The sequence below is a fragment of the Caretta caretta genome, chromosome 3, assembly GCF_965140235.1.
Source record: "Caretta caretta isolate rCarCar2 chromosome 3, rCarCar1.hap1, whole genome shotgun sequence".
In the NCBI taxonomy this organism is placed as follows: domain Eukaryota; kingdom Metazoa; phylum Chordata; order Testudines; family Cheloniidae; genus Caretta; species Caretta caretta.
In genome coordinates, this window is record NC_134208.1 from 6416787 (window position 1) to 6431726 (window position 14940).

At 52.4% G+C, this 14940-nt stretch overlaps 1 protein-coding gene across 3 annotated transcripts in view; it reads right to left on the minus strand.

Annotated features, from left to right (window-relative positions):
* PTK2B (protein tyrosine kinase 2 beta) overlaps nucleotides 1-1627 on the minus strand; it is a 113765-nt gene extending 112138 nt beyond the window's left edge. For 2 of the 3 annotated variants that reach the window (XM_048845875.2, XM_048845874.2), the window contains exon 1: nucleotides 1474-1627. The gene's annotated coding sequence lies outside the window, so the exon portion shown is untranslated. The remainder of the gene's footprint in view (nucleotides 1-1473) is intronic. The other variant, XM_048845871.2, reaches the window with a different exon arrangement.
* Between the last annotated feature and the right edge of the window lie 13313 nt (nucleotides 1628-14940).

Consider the following 14940-nt stretch of genomic DNA (forward strand, 5'->3'; position numbering starts at 1 on the left):
TTGGCTACACCGTGATCAGGGCTGGTTCAGCAGCCACTAGCCCTGAGACTGTTGGGATGCTGGTGCCCTTTCAGGCGGTGCTGTCTCACGCCTTTCCCCGCCCCTGGACAGGGCCCGGGCCAACGAAACTCACCTCTGCAGGGGCGCCCACTTGCAGAGCGCCCTGATGGTGCAAACTTTCCAACCCCCTTGGTCATCCCCCCCAGCGCTTTTCAGCCATAAATCACAAAGGGGAGGTGAGTAGCCTATTTCAGGAGAGGGGGAAACCGAGGCACGGAGCAGTGAAGTGACTCGCCTAGTGCCAGAGTGAGTCAGTCACAGGGTCAGGGCTCCCAATTCCCAGTCCCTCTCCCCTGGGCCATGCCTCCTGTCCTACCACAAGGCAACAGTTCTGCGATACACCTGTATCCTTACAGAGGGCTCATGTACAGCTCCCTGTTCTTACAGGGGGCAACGTATCCTTCCAGGGGGCTCATGTACAGCTCCCTGCACTGCTATTGGGCTGGCACTGCAGGACCTCACTGCCATTATGGTACCACATGATCTGTACACATTGTCAGGTCAGCCACGGGGGAGGAATCAGGGAGGTCCAGGGCACAGGCTGGGGATCATGGGAGTGGCCCTGCTCTTTCCAGGCTGCAGGGTGGACTTGGAGCCATCTTTGCCTCTCCATCTCAGCCCAAACCTGCTCTAGTCCCCGACCTGTGGAGCCTCCAAGCCATTTCTCCAGCACCTGCCCTCACTCTGCTGCGGGAGAAGATCAGCAGCCAGGGACTCCGAGCAAGGCTCCTGCAAGAAGGGAGTGGCTGGGGAACCCTGCAAACCGTCCGTGGGGACACACTCGCCGGGCCAAACTCCCCAGCCACGCACGGGTTTGAAATGGGAGGCAGAAAACAGACCATCAGGCAGGATGCCAGCCTACAGCCTGCCCACAGCCACGCAGACCACCTAGGCGGACCACCCCCGCCTTGTGCCCTCTTCCACAGATCCAGCCAAGCACGGGCAGCCAGCCTCAGTCCCGCCTGTGCCAACTTCCCCCCACACCGCACCCATGCCCAGAACTGCCCAATGCCCACCCCGCACGACAGTAGCTCACTCCGGCTCCATCCGTCCTGGACGGCTAAGATGGGGAAAGAGCCACTTGCTTCACCAGAAACCTGGGCACCTCCCCACAGAGGGCAACAGCGTTTGACCAGCCTCAGTGGGCTTGGGGCTTAGAAGGGACAGGGTCTAGTAGCCCCTTCTAGTAGCCCTCCAGCCCTGCCCTCGGGAGACTGGCTGACTTTGTGTCTCCAAACCCTCGCCAGCCACACATTCCTCCCCCTCGCTGGGAGAAGCTACCAGCCATGCCAAGGGAAGGATTTATTAATAGCCCCTCATCGCCCACTCCAGAGCAATGGCTTCAAGCCTCCAGGGTGCTGGAAAGACCCCCCCCCCCCCCGATCACATTTACACACACACACACCAACTTACTTTGAAGGAGAGGCGCCAAGGGCTGGGCAGGCAGGAGGGAGCAGCTGTTGGCCCCGCAGCCGCCCGGCTCCGAAAGCGCTCGGCAGCGGAACGCACGTGTGCCGGGAGTGGGGACACGCGGCGAGCCGGCTGGGGGTGTCCGTGCAGCGGCGGAGCTGGAGCCGTGTCTGGAGGCGGTTCAGGCGCGTTGGTGCTGCCCCCGTGTGGATCTGGGCGCACGCTGCCTGCGGGAGTGGGGCGGGGGGGGGGGGGGCGCTGCGCAGCCGGTGCGGGGCGCTGGGCCACCTCGCGGCTGGTCCGCTGCGGGGACGAGCCTGCTCCAGCCCGGGCGGCAGCTGCTTGAGTTCCAGCCAGCCGGGCTCTGGTTCAATCCGGCGTGAGAGCCCGCGCAGCAGGTGGCCGCCGGAGCAAAGAGGACTGTGGCCTGGCGGGGGTCGGGGCCACCCTGACCCCACCGGATCATCAAACGCGCACCCTGTCCGCTGCGCCAGCCAGAGGGACACCAGGCCTTGTCCAGTGACAGTCCCACCAACGCACAACGGCCTGGTAGGGCTGGAGCGCCAGAGAGGCCCCGGGGGTCACAAATGAAGCGAGCGGCTCTGGGCTCAGCGGACGACGTTAGAAGAGCAGACAGGGAAGGCGAAGATAACGCGGCAGAGACGGGGGCCTGCTGCGTCCTCAGCCGCACCTGGTGCCATTGTGAACCCCAGCGCGAAGAGGGCCACAACCTGCGGCCCCATCGCACCCGCTTTTGGTGCGTTCTTTGCCCCCATCACACCCACACTGTCGACCGAAGCGAGTCAAACAAAGGTGCCACCGGCCTCTGGGGGCGCTGATGCGTGTCTGGGTTTGTCTGTTTAGGCTGGACGTTTCCCCCAGAAGCATCAAGTGCTGCGCTCATCTTATCCAAGGAGAAACGATTAGGAACACTAGCAAAAAAACAAAAACAAAAAATGGCCGTAGGGCCGGGACACCTGGGTTCTGTTCCTGGCTTGGCCTCTGACCAGCTGAGTGACCTTGAGCAAGCCACTTTCCCTCTCGATGCCTCTATTTCCCATCCCCCCTCTTGTCTATTTAGGTTGTAAGCTCCTTGGGCTGGGAGGGGTCTCTCACTGTGGGGCGGGGGGGTACGGAGCCCAGCACAGTGGGGCCCTGCTCTCTGCTGGAGTGTTCTCCAAGTGCGACTGTCACACTGCTGCTCAGGGTTGCCAGCTCTAAGGCAAGTCTCACGATCTTTAGTGAGTCTCCTAAAGACCCAGCTGCTGGAGTCATGAGATCATCAGAGAGCTCAGCTGTCTTTTAAGTATGTTTCTCAGCCTCACTGCTGCAGGGAAAAGCTGGAGAAGCACACCCTGAGGGCTCAAAGCCAGAAGGCAGAGAAAAAAGCCCCAACGTTAGTTATTTAACATAAAAGGCACCTTTTTCAGGCCAGTCTCACGATTTGTGAATGTTCTGGGGTAGCAATACTGAATTACTGATAATGAGCTACGCTCCACATTCTGCATAACTCAATGTACCAAACCCGTACTGTTTGGGCCAGTGTTTGCATAACTGGCTTGGAGAAAGCTTTGCGCCTTTTAGGCAAAATATCTCCGTGCCCTTTCCTGTATCGCGCAGCTTTACCTCTCCACTGCAGCCCAGATCAGAGGGTCGTCTTTTCAGGATTTAGCTGTGTTTATATACATTACACAGAGTTAAACCCCTGAGAGACGCAGTGACAAAAGGGAAAAGCATTTGCTAAAGCTGTACCTATATCTAGACCGATAAATGTACATGTATTTGTTTTCCTTTAACCCATGAAACAATTGTCAGTAGTGTCAATTACAAGTTTTTAAACATTTTAGGGGGGTCCCCAAGTTTTAATGCTTCTTACCATCCAGTTCAAATGCAAAGTATAATTGCATGCACTCCCACACACGCTCCCCTAAGTCAGTGGCTCTCAACAAGGGGTACACGTACCCCTGGGGGTGAGCAGAGATCTTCCAGGAGTACATCAAATCCAGATATTTGCCTAGTTTTACAACCTGCTACATAAAAAGCATGAGGGAAGTCAGGCAAACTAAAATTTCATTCCGAGAATGACTTGTTTATACGCTCAATATTTTCAGTGGTTCTCAACCAGTGGGTCGCGACCCCAAAGTGGGTCACGAGTTTATTTGGGGGGGGGGGTTGCCAGGGCCGGCATTAGACTCGCTGGGGCCCAGGCCAAAAAGCTGAAGCCCGAGTGGGGCTGAAGCCAAAGCCTGAGTTTTTAAGTGAGGTGCAAGTTGGGGTAGGCAAGACAAATCAGAGTCCTGAAAAGGGGACCAGTTGTCTGGAAAGGTTGAGAGCCACTGTTCCAGGTGTCTTCTCTAGGCGGACTTACCCACCTCAGCCTCTGCAGGATGGTGTCTGTAGCGCACGCCAGCTCCTTAAAGTTAGGAAACAAGCGATAGTCCCACTTTGTCTTTGAGTCTCTTCAGTAACAGCCTGGAATTTGCCCTACCTGCAGCAGTTCTAGCCCTCTTCCTCTCCGGTGGGGCAAGGGAGCCTGCCCCAGGCTAAATCCAACAGACTGGCAGAGTCCCTGGAACATAGGGTGCCCAGATTGTAACTGTGAAAAAAACGGGACAGGGAGTGGGGGGTAATAGGCGCCTATATAAGAAAAAGTCCCAAAAAACAGGAATGTCCCTTTAAAAACGGGACATCTGGTCACCCTACTGGAACACAGTCCCTGGCACTGCTCCACTGCTGAGTTTTCCAGATCACTCTGGCTCCCACTCCTATTTGTTCACTCCTCCCCATTCCCTTGAGCTCCCCTTGGTTCCACGTTCAGAGGGTGACTCTGGGTATATCCTGCCAGGCTCCTTGCCCACAGTGGAAATCATCCAGGCATTTTCAACCAGCTAATGAGCATGCCCAGTACCTGCTACATCCAATTTCTACATGATTCTGACCCATCCTGCAGAGACACTTCACCCAGCTCTGTGTGGTCTGCAGGCACACACTGTGCCCCTAAACAAAAATGAGTAACTATGTATCTCCCCCCTGTTTCTTCCCTTTCTTTATCTCATTAAATGCTGCAATGCAAGTGTGTGGCTTAGACTTGCTGCCTCTGTGCCCAGGCATAGCCCTGGTGGCTAGTGGATCCAACTGCAGAGCGGAGCCATAAGTGTTTGTAGGACAGGGACCTGTTTTCAGGGCCAGCCTTATGGGTGGGCGACCACCCAGGGCACCATGGTTGCGGGGTCACCGTGGTCAAGAGGCAAGGAGCAGGGCGGGCCTGAGGGGCAAGGCTGCAAAAGGGAGCTTGGGATAATGGGGGAGAGGAGGCATCGGGGCCCAAGGGAGATGAGTGGGGAGCTCAGAGAGGCAGCAGGGGCCCGGACGATCAGGGGGGAGCCTGGGGAGACAGCAGAGGCCAGGGGCACCAAAATGCAAGTTTGCCCAGAGCATTATTTTCCCTAAGACTGGCCCTGTCCATTTTCACTGCTGGCTCTGCTCCTATGCCCTTCCTATGCCATCTAGCGGCTTCTCCTGCGATAACAGCTGAGCGACTCCATGGGCCGGTGCATTCTGATGAAAGCAGGCCCTGCCAGTCACCCCGGCTCATCAGAGACCAGCTGCTCCGCATGGAAAGAGGAACAAACCAGCCTTTGCATAGACCAAAAAAACTCTCTGCCTTCATTATTATGATGATTATTTGTAGTCTCAATATGCTCAGGGCGTGTCCACCCCTCGCGTGACCCCCTGCTGTTTGCGACCGTCGATTCCTGGCCGAGGCACACTGCGTCACGCTCATGGAGTGGTGGCAGGCCCCAGGATCCCAAATCATATTGTCTGCCTCTTTCTATGTCGGCGCAATTCCTCTGACCATCAGCTTCCGGGGTTACAGGCATCGTTGTTCTCGAGTTTTCTGTTGAACAAAGCGTCTGAAGGTGACGAACCATGTTTCACTGATGCCGCCCTGTACTTTGACACGGCTGAGTACGGCCTGGTCTCATGCCGTTGCCTTTTCCTGTAGCCGCTTTCTTATTTTGGCACCGCTTTCCACCAGCCCATGGGTCTGGGGACAATGGCGACTGCGGCGACATGAAAACCCAAACCTTGCTGCAAGCTGCTTAAACGCATGCCTGCTACCCTGCAGCCCATCATCAGACGTCACTTGGTCAGGCACACAACGTCTAGCAAAAATAGATCTGCCACACGCAATCACCTGTTTAGCCACAGGATCTGCTAATAAGGCTATCTCGGGGAAGTGAAAATAATCGTTTAGACCAAGTACATCATTTTCCCCCCAGACAACGTAAACAAATCCATGCCTGTTTTGCTCCAGGGGACAATTTTTCCCCCTGTGCCATCACCAGCATGGTCACTTTCACTTGCCTTTGACAATTTCCTCGATAAAAGAACAGGAGGACTTGTGGCACCTTAGAGACTAAGCAATTTATTTGAGCATGAGCTTTCGTGAGCTACAGCTCACTCCATCGGATGCATTCCAATGAAGTGAGCTGTAGCTCACGAAAGCTCATGCTCAAATAAATTGCTTAGTCTCTAAGGTGCCACAAGTACTCCTTTTCTTTTTGCGAATACAGACTAACACGGCTGCTACTCTGAAACCTGAAATTTCCTCAGTGTCGCTCTTCATTTGTGGCCAGTATAAAACATCTTTGGCCCTTCTCTTAGCTTTCTCAGTCCCTCAAGGTCCTTCCTGTATCCTTTGTAACATATTCCTCTGTAGCACCTTAGAGAATCGCTATCCTGACGTCTTTAAACAAAATCCCACCGAGGACTGAGAGCTCCACCCGAATCGGTGATAGGGACTGAGAAGATGCTGCCCTGGCCACCCTGTGCTAATAAGCATTAGCTGCTTTCTGCAGGTTCTCATTCTGAACTGTTGCTCTGGCAATCAGAGTCCACATTTCATCAGAGACTGGATACTTGGTGTCTAGCTCTGGATTTTGCTCCACTGCACTTTTGTCAAATGCCTAGAGAGCACATTTGTAACTGCCAGGTCTCTCCCTGCCACTTGCTCCCGGCATGAAATCAAGTAAGTTACTTGCTCGCTCTGTGCCTCAGTTTCCCATCTGTAAACTATGGATAATTATACTTCCTTTGCCTGGCTTGTGTTGTTAGATTGCCTGTCTTTGGCCATGTGTGTGTCCTGGACCCAGCACAATGGGACCTCTCGGTAATACTGTCATGTACATAATAATGAATTCATAAAAAGCACGATCTGATGATAAAAGAGAAATACAGGGCTGTTGACTAAAAAATCCCAGAGATCCAAGCCAGCCACAGAATACATTATGAGCAATTTCTTCACAAATGTAGCCCTTTTTCTTGGTGTGTGGGCTTGACATGTGCTTCCGAGGAACAGAACTCCACTTGCGCAAATGTGTGCAGAAAAGGTGTGAATGTGATTGGCCTGAAACATGACAGCAACTCCACCACAGCGCTCCGGGGAGACGTTGGCGGGGATGCCAGGATGGCAGCTGCATTGCTTCGGAGGATGGCTAGGGGCACCACGAAGAGACTGCTGGGGTCCATATGGTGACACGTTCTTCCCCTGCATTGCTGTCCAAAGAGCAAGAAGGAGATTTTGGCCCTTTGCTCCATTCTCTTTGCCTCGCACAGACCCGCCCAGAGACTTCTTGCATAGATGCCACCATGCCGTTTATTTCCATTGTGGCACTCCTCCACCTACATACTAGTGCATTTGCAGGGTCCTCCAGCTTTACTACCCCTCCTCCAAAGGGGAGGGCGGCAAAGGTGTCTCCTCCCAGAGAATTCCCTTGTCTCAGGCCCCCCTGGCCTGTCTTTCTCTTCCCTTTCTCCCCTCGCATTTCCTGCCGCTGCCCTTTTGTCCAGCCTCCTTGTTAATGGGCTAATTAGCTGGGTAGCTACCCAGCCCCCCCATCTGACCTGGTCACCAGGAAGGCCTCTCCTGGACCAGGCCCCTGGGGAGGGTCTGACTGGTTAAACAGTGATCCGAATGCACCGGCCCATGGAGTCGCTCAGCTGTTATCGCAGGAGACACCGCTAGATGGCATAGGAAGGGCATAGGAGCAGAGCCAGCAGTGAAAATGGCTGTCCATCCTAGCACTGGTTTGGCTGCTGATTCGCAGCACTCTGCCACCCACCTCCCACCCCGGTATTTCTGTCTCCAGGGTACTGGAGCCGCTACTCAATTTAGCCAGCTAGGATCCCTTTCTCCACCCACACAGGTCCTCACACCCGGGCCCCCTGGGGTTCCACACTCCTCATCCTTGGCCTCTTTGCTTTGCGAGGGGGGGGGCTGCTGGTGCCCCTCCTCCTCCTGGTGACCCCAACTCTCCAACTGCTCTTGGGATTCCCCCCTCCCCGGCTTTCCGGAGGCAGGAGCTCCGATAACTTCTCAACCGCTGTTAACGAGCTCAGATTATTTTTATCCCCTGAGACTATTTCCTTGTCTTTTTTCTCTTCCCTCTTCATCCCTCGGGGTACTACGCTGTAGCTCACGAAAGCTCATGCTCAAATAAATTGGTTAGTCTCTAAGGTGCCACAAGTACTCCTTTTCTTTTTGCGAATACAGACTAACACGGCTGTTCCTCTGAAACCCTTTCTTTGTGTTCTCTTGTCTACGTTTCCCAACCCTTCTAAGTTTAACAGCTCTTGTCCCTTCCCTGTGGGTTTCATTCCTTCCCTCTGGGTTTCATTCCTTCCCTCTGGGGTTTCTGGACACCCCTTTGCTTCCCTAATGGGAAGGGATTCCAGTCTGTGTCTAACAAGAGAGGGTGGGGCAACCCATCCACTACCCAGAACCGACCTTAGGGTGAGTAACAAGGGTGACTGCCCAGGGAGCCATGGTCTGGGGATGGGGGGGGTGTCACCATCTGAGTGCCGCACGCTGATAGGCCTGGGCTGCCGGAGTGGGGGTGAGTGTGGTGAGCCCAGGCCTGGAGCCTCCAGACAAGGGTGGGTGATGCCACCCAGAGCTACCAGCCTGGCGGGGAGGTGCAGGCAGCAGGGCTTGTGTCTGCAGAGCCAGAGAGACAGCATCTGTGTCCCCCCTCTTCCTGCAAGCACGGTGGTCAGGGGAGGGGGCTCCCCTGGCTCAGAAACTCCCCCCTGTGCTGCCCTCCCGACAGGGGATGGGAGGGGGAGTCTGTGTGTGACGCATGACCGGGAAGCATTAAGCATCCTGCAGGATAAATGACTCCAATTCAACCCTTAAAGACATTTTGGTAGATAATGTTTGTGTTTTTGTGTATTTACATATATATTGTTAAAGGTTAACAATGTAATCAAACAGTCCCTGTCTGTGCTGTATTCTGTTCATTCAGAGATCAAAAGGACATCTTAACATTGAGATGAACTGTAAACATAGGATATCATTGTATTCATCCATCTTTGAAATGTACAGCAAATCATCTGTGAATCATGGAAAAACAGGCAATTGCCTTATGTTAATCTGTGTAGATAATTACCAGTGATGCTTAGGAAATGGATCTACTTCAAAAGTCCCCATAGTTGCCTATTGTTCACCAAAAGACTCCAAGCTGTCACAAGACGGCCTGAAACTGTACAAAGATATTTGGGTCCCAATCTTTTTATCTCAGATCTGCTTCAGGCTTCATGCAGGGGAAGCCTAAGCCATAAGGACTGAATCCCAGTCCTGACTGGACCACCCTGAATATAAACATTGGACTATTGTGGAAGTATAACATTGTATAAGTATAGCCTTGTATAAGGGGACATGCTGGATACATTGTATATGAGAGGGCATGCCAAAACATGTTACAAAGTATCTGAGGGAGCACACGTAGGGACAGTTAGCTTTTGAATGGAGAAGCAAATAAGATAGAGCCAGCACGTCTAAGAAGCAGGCATCAGAATGGAAGGTGTGAAGGGCAATTAGTTAAGTTAACTGGAAGCTGTTAAAGGAGATTGTTAAGGGTGGCAGGTAATTGAAGATACGTGACTGGTCTCAGGGATCTCCAAGGGTGGTGACTAAAATCTTTTTTCTTCTTTTGTCTGTAACTTCTCTGTAACTTGTTCTCCAAAAACTGTATAAATTAAGAGACACAAGCCCCACTCAGGGGGCTCACTTCTAAATGTATTAGCAGAGCAGCCTTGCTAATAAAACAGAGTGGTCTGATAAATTGTGAGTCTGAGTCAAACTTTGACACTATATAACCTAGGAACTATTTCTAAAAGAACTCTTTGCATCTACAAAGCTCACCATCTCTGCTATGAATCTGAATCTCAAGAATTGAACTCATGTCTGCATGTGTACGGATCTTTTTACCAACAAGCTCTCTCTTTGCTTTTTAAATACATTTTAGTTTAGTTAATAAGAATTGGCTTTAAGTGTGTATTTGGGTAAGATTTGGAATATTCATTAACCTGAGAGGTAATGTGTCTGATCCTTTGGAATTGGTAGAACTTTTTTATATGATTAATAAGATTTTCAGTAATCCTCATCACATTTGACTTGGGTGTCTAGGTGGAGGCCTGAGGGTGGGTTACTTTAAGGGAACTGTGTTGGGTAACCAGTGAGGTATTATAGAAGCTGTTTTGTGCTGTCTTGGTAAATCTAAGCATTGGAATGTCCACCAGCATTGGGGATTGCCTGCCCCATTCTTTGCAGTTCACCCTAATTGAGTGACCTCAGTTGGCTCCCCTGGGACTCCGGTTACACCGTGGATGCCAGGGGAGATGGGGTGGGGAGCCCGGGGAGCCCATGGTGGCCAGGGGCAATGGGGGGAGCCCATGGGGGCCAGGGGTGATGGGGGGCCCACAGGCACCAGGGGTGCCAAAAAACAAATTCACCCAGGGCACCATATTCCCTGAGGCCAGCTCTGCTGCTACTCCAACCCGCTTCCATTTAAACGTCTTCTGAACTTCTTGGGGCACCTGTGCCATAGGGCAGAGATTCTTACATTGCATACATTCAAGCTTCACTTGTGCGCTGGTCTTCCTCCCTGGATCCAGACCCTTAAACTGCTGACCCCCTCTGGGAATGTCTCCACAAACTCCTCTGTTTCTTTAGCTGCCCTCTAGGGTGATGGATTGATACTGCCTGACCCATACCCGGGCATTCTCTGGGAGGCTCTGCAAGAATTGTTCCAAAATGACAGCATGCATAATATCAGCCATGCCTTGGGCGTCTGGCCTCAGCCGATGCATGGCCCAGTCTGGCAGTTTGGGGGCAAATGCCCAGGGCCGTAATCCCCTAGTCCATCTTGCAGCTCAAAGTTTTTGCTGGTATTTTTCCATCAAAGGGCCCACCCAGTCTAGAATGGCCACCTGAACCATTTCATAGACTCTTGCTTGCATATCACTGAGAGCCACGTAGGTCACATGATCTTCTCCTGTTAAACAGCATACTAGCCATAGGGCCCAGCTGCCCTTATCCCATCCTGCCCCCACAGCCCTCTCTCAAACGTGACCAAAAACGGATCATCTGTGGGGCCCCTTTTGCCGAGGCATATCCCCTGAGCCCGACTGCCAATCCCTGCCGCAGACTCACCGTGCTTTGTAGCAGCTCTTGCTGCACCTGGATTTGCTCCCTTATCAATTCCTGCAGGCGTTTCTGTTGCTCAGCCTGCCGGGTGAGCAAGGACTCTCTCTCCAAGTGGTGGGATGACTGGAAGGTCTGCAAGGTCTTCCGCGTTTCCTTCTGCTGTTCGGCCAGCCGCTGTAACGTCTCCTCCATCTCTGAGCCTGCCAAACCTTTACACCGGCTCTCCCTTCTGGTTCTTCATCCGCATGGATAAAGGCAGGATCCCAGAGGAGCCCCCAGGCTCCCAATTGGTTAACCAGTGATCAGAGTGCTGGTTCATTTGCCGATTCCCAGCTCCCTGTCACAGCCTCTTCAAGAGACGGGGAGGAACGTTGGAGGCTGGGGGCTCTTTGCAGTTTGAACCGGGCAGAGGGACTCGCAGGAGAGGGCAGGATCGTACGACAGGGATGAGGTGACAACTAGCAAGCTCAAGGGAGCACAGTGATGGAGCAAAGGAAGTGAGACCGGAGGGTGGAGCAGCGAGAGAAGAACAGTGGGAGGAATCTGCTTTGAAGAGATCCAGCCGTGCTGTGCGGAGGGGCCTGGCCGATGCGTGGAAATACCAGGGAGTTGCTGCGGATCCTTCGCTTGGCCTGTGCCAGCCAGGAAGGGGGTTGCAGCTGGCAGACAGGAAGATGGAGGGATGAGGAAAATGCACTCGGTCGTCTTCCCACTTAAAAGAGCGATCTCAGAACAACCGTGCTGGGCTCGGCGGGACTATTCCGATGAGCGAGCATCACTCCCGTGAGTAGGGGTTGGCAGGATCAGGCCCATTCACTACTGAGCAGCAGGCCCCTTGCTGCAGGGCATGGGCCAACGCACACTGGTCTCCTGGCTGGCGGAAGCCGCAGGGCTGTGGGACACTGTGGTGCTTTTGTTTGTGGGTTGCTACAGTGAGGAGGGAGTTCGGTACCAAGAAATGAGCGAGTCAGCCAGGGCCTGGCTGGAGGGTTCGCAATGTAAGCACAGGGGCAGGGTGGCCATGTCTCATCCCCGGGTAGCGAATATCCTCAACAGCTGGTGATGAGATACTAGATGGGGAGGGTTCTGAGTTACTGCAGAGAATTCTTTCCCAGGTGTCTGGCTGGTGGGTCTTGCTCACATGCTTAGGGTCTAACTGATCACTGCATTTGGGGTTGGGAAGGAATTTCCCCCCAGTCAGATTAGCTGAGACCCAGGGGGTTTTTCACCTTCCTCTGCAGCACGGGTCACTTGCACCTTTATACCTGCTCCTGTATTTTCCACTCCATGCATCTGATGAAGTGGGTTCTAGCCCATGAAAGCTTACGCCCAAATAAATTTGTTCGTCTCTAAGGTGCCACAAGGACTCCTCGTTGTCTTTAAACTAGTGTAAATGGTGGATTCTCTGTAACTTGAAATCTTTAAATCAGGATTTGAGGACTTCAGCAACTCAGCCAGAGGTTAGGGGTCTATTACTGGAGCGGGTGGGTGATGCTCTGTGGCCTGCAATGTGCAGGTCAGACTAGATGATCATGCTGGTCCCTTCTGGCCTTAATGTGTATGAGTCTATGAGCATTCTCTAGACAGCAGCCGCTCAATGCAAGCATTGATGGACGTGTGCGATGTGGGGACAAGCAAGCCAGAGACCAGAGTGGGGGAAGCCGCCTAGGGCTGGGAGCAGGATCCAGCTGCCCTGGATTCTTGCTCCCTGCAACACACACACACTCTGGGAAGACGTGTCAATTTCATGGCTCAGCCGTGAAATTGACAAGACAGTCAATATTCCCAGCCCAGAGCCAGAGGGGGGAGCCATTCTGGCTTCTTGCCCAACTGGGAGCAGGGTCCAGCCACCCAGCTCTCCACGGTAGCAGGGGGCAACTGGGCTCTAGCTGCCTGGCTTTCTTGTCAATTTCACACTCCTGCCAACAGCAGATGTAAGACCCACAGGGTCTACACAGACACAGCATCGCCTTAGCTACACCGACAAGCCCTATGTCTCTCGTGGAGGTGGAGTTATTATGTCAGTGTAGCAAAGCTGCAGTGTAGACACTGACATAATAAGGTCGACGGAAACTGCCTTACGTGGATCTAACTGTGGTGTCTAGACCAGGCCTGGGTCCCTCGGTGCTACCATGAAGGGCAGCTCTCTTGGAAGTCCCTGGGGCTCCCAACATCAATTTGTATCCCTGGTGGTTCTCAAGGTGCGTTCAGCTTGGCCATTGGCCCCCAAGGGGAGGTAAAAGGTCCCATTCACTCTGCCATGATGTGGCTCTGAAGGCTGCCTTGGAATCGAGGATCTGAGAGCCCCATTGTGGCCAGTGATGTACAAACACTGAGAACCCAATGCAGAGCCACACCGACTTGCAGATAGATTTGAGTATGGGGAACCAGAGCTGTGGATTTGCAAAGATACCCCATTGATCGGTGCTTAGTGATACCGGCACAGTGGCCACCTCGCTGCTGCTGGATGGTAGCCACTCCCAACCACTGCTGACGGGGAGCAGGAAGCTGCAGCATACAACACACAGAGTGCGAAGAGGCAAACTGTCTTTGGCCCGGCTGTACCCCACGCTAGCCACTGCTGTTCCATCCAGGTGCTGGGCACTCTGCAAACAAATCACACAGGAAATGGAGTGACACTAGGATCCAAAACTTCTCTGCTCAGTTCACGGCTTGGCTGGGGAGTGACAGAAAGATGCTACCCTCCCATGGTAGAGGCGGAATGAGTAAACGCAGTTCCTAGTAGACATCTGCTTCTCTCACACAAAAAATGCAACCACACATCCTGCTGGCATCATGCTGGGTGGGCTCCAGATAGCACCAAAAGCTAATGATATTTGTTAAGCAGCAGCAATGCACTTGGCAGTGTAGAAGACCCATAAGTCTCTGCTCTGAAGAGTTTACAGTCTGAATACGAAAAATACAGATGAGACACAATGCACTGGGAAGCCAAGAGAAGTAAAAACAAGGGTCTGATTCTCCACCATCTTGCACGGTGGATTGTCATTTACACGAGGGTCACATGTGTGTAAAATCGTCTTACCCTCACTTTCCACAGCCACAAATGAGGACACACCGGGCAAGACAATGGAGAATCAGGCCCAACGCAGTGTTTTCTGCTCTCACAATTTTATCACAAGACTCATGATGTTTGGGGCTTTTCTGAAGGCCCCAGCTCCTGAAGTCATGTTGTTAGGATATAGATATTCAGGCCTGTCTGCAAAGGCCTGTACTTTAAGAATTTAGATGTATTCTTATCACTTGGCTAGTTCTAGAGGTATAAAAGAAAGAATCAAAATCACTGTCTGCTGGTGTAAGGGCCTTCTCTTACTGTGACAGTCTGAGGCCCTGTTCTTAGGCTAAGGCCTTTGGCTAAGCAACAGAGGCAGCCATAAGCTGGGAAGCGACCGGTCACATCCTCACATTCCAAACTAGTCATATTGAAATAAGGTGCTATTGGGCTGTTAGGCACTATCAGGACAGGATTGTATTCCTGTCACCTCCAGAGAAAGGGAAGTGTCTAGAAAATGTAAAAGGAAACTTAGTTTGATAGCATCCTGTCTGGCAAGAACTCACTTATCAATAGCTGGGATGTGAAATCCTCACTTCTGTATTGTTTTGTCATTATAGTTCCCACTTTGCTGTTGTTTGTCTGTATAATCTCTGTCTGGTTCTGTGATTGTTCCTGTCTGCTGTATAATTAATTTTGCTGGGTGTAAACTAATGAAGGTGGTGGGATATAATTGGTTACATAATCATGTTACAATATGTTAGGATTGGTTAGTTACATTTCAGGAAAATGATTGGTTAAGGTATAGCTAAGCAGAACTCAAGTTTTACTATATAATCTGTAGTCACTGAGGAAGTGAGTGGGTGTGTGGGTGGGGGAGATGGGAACAGGGAATGGGGGCGCGGAAATTGGAATCATGTTTTGCTAAAGGGGGAAATGGGAACAGGGAATGGGAGTAAGGAAGTTGGAA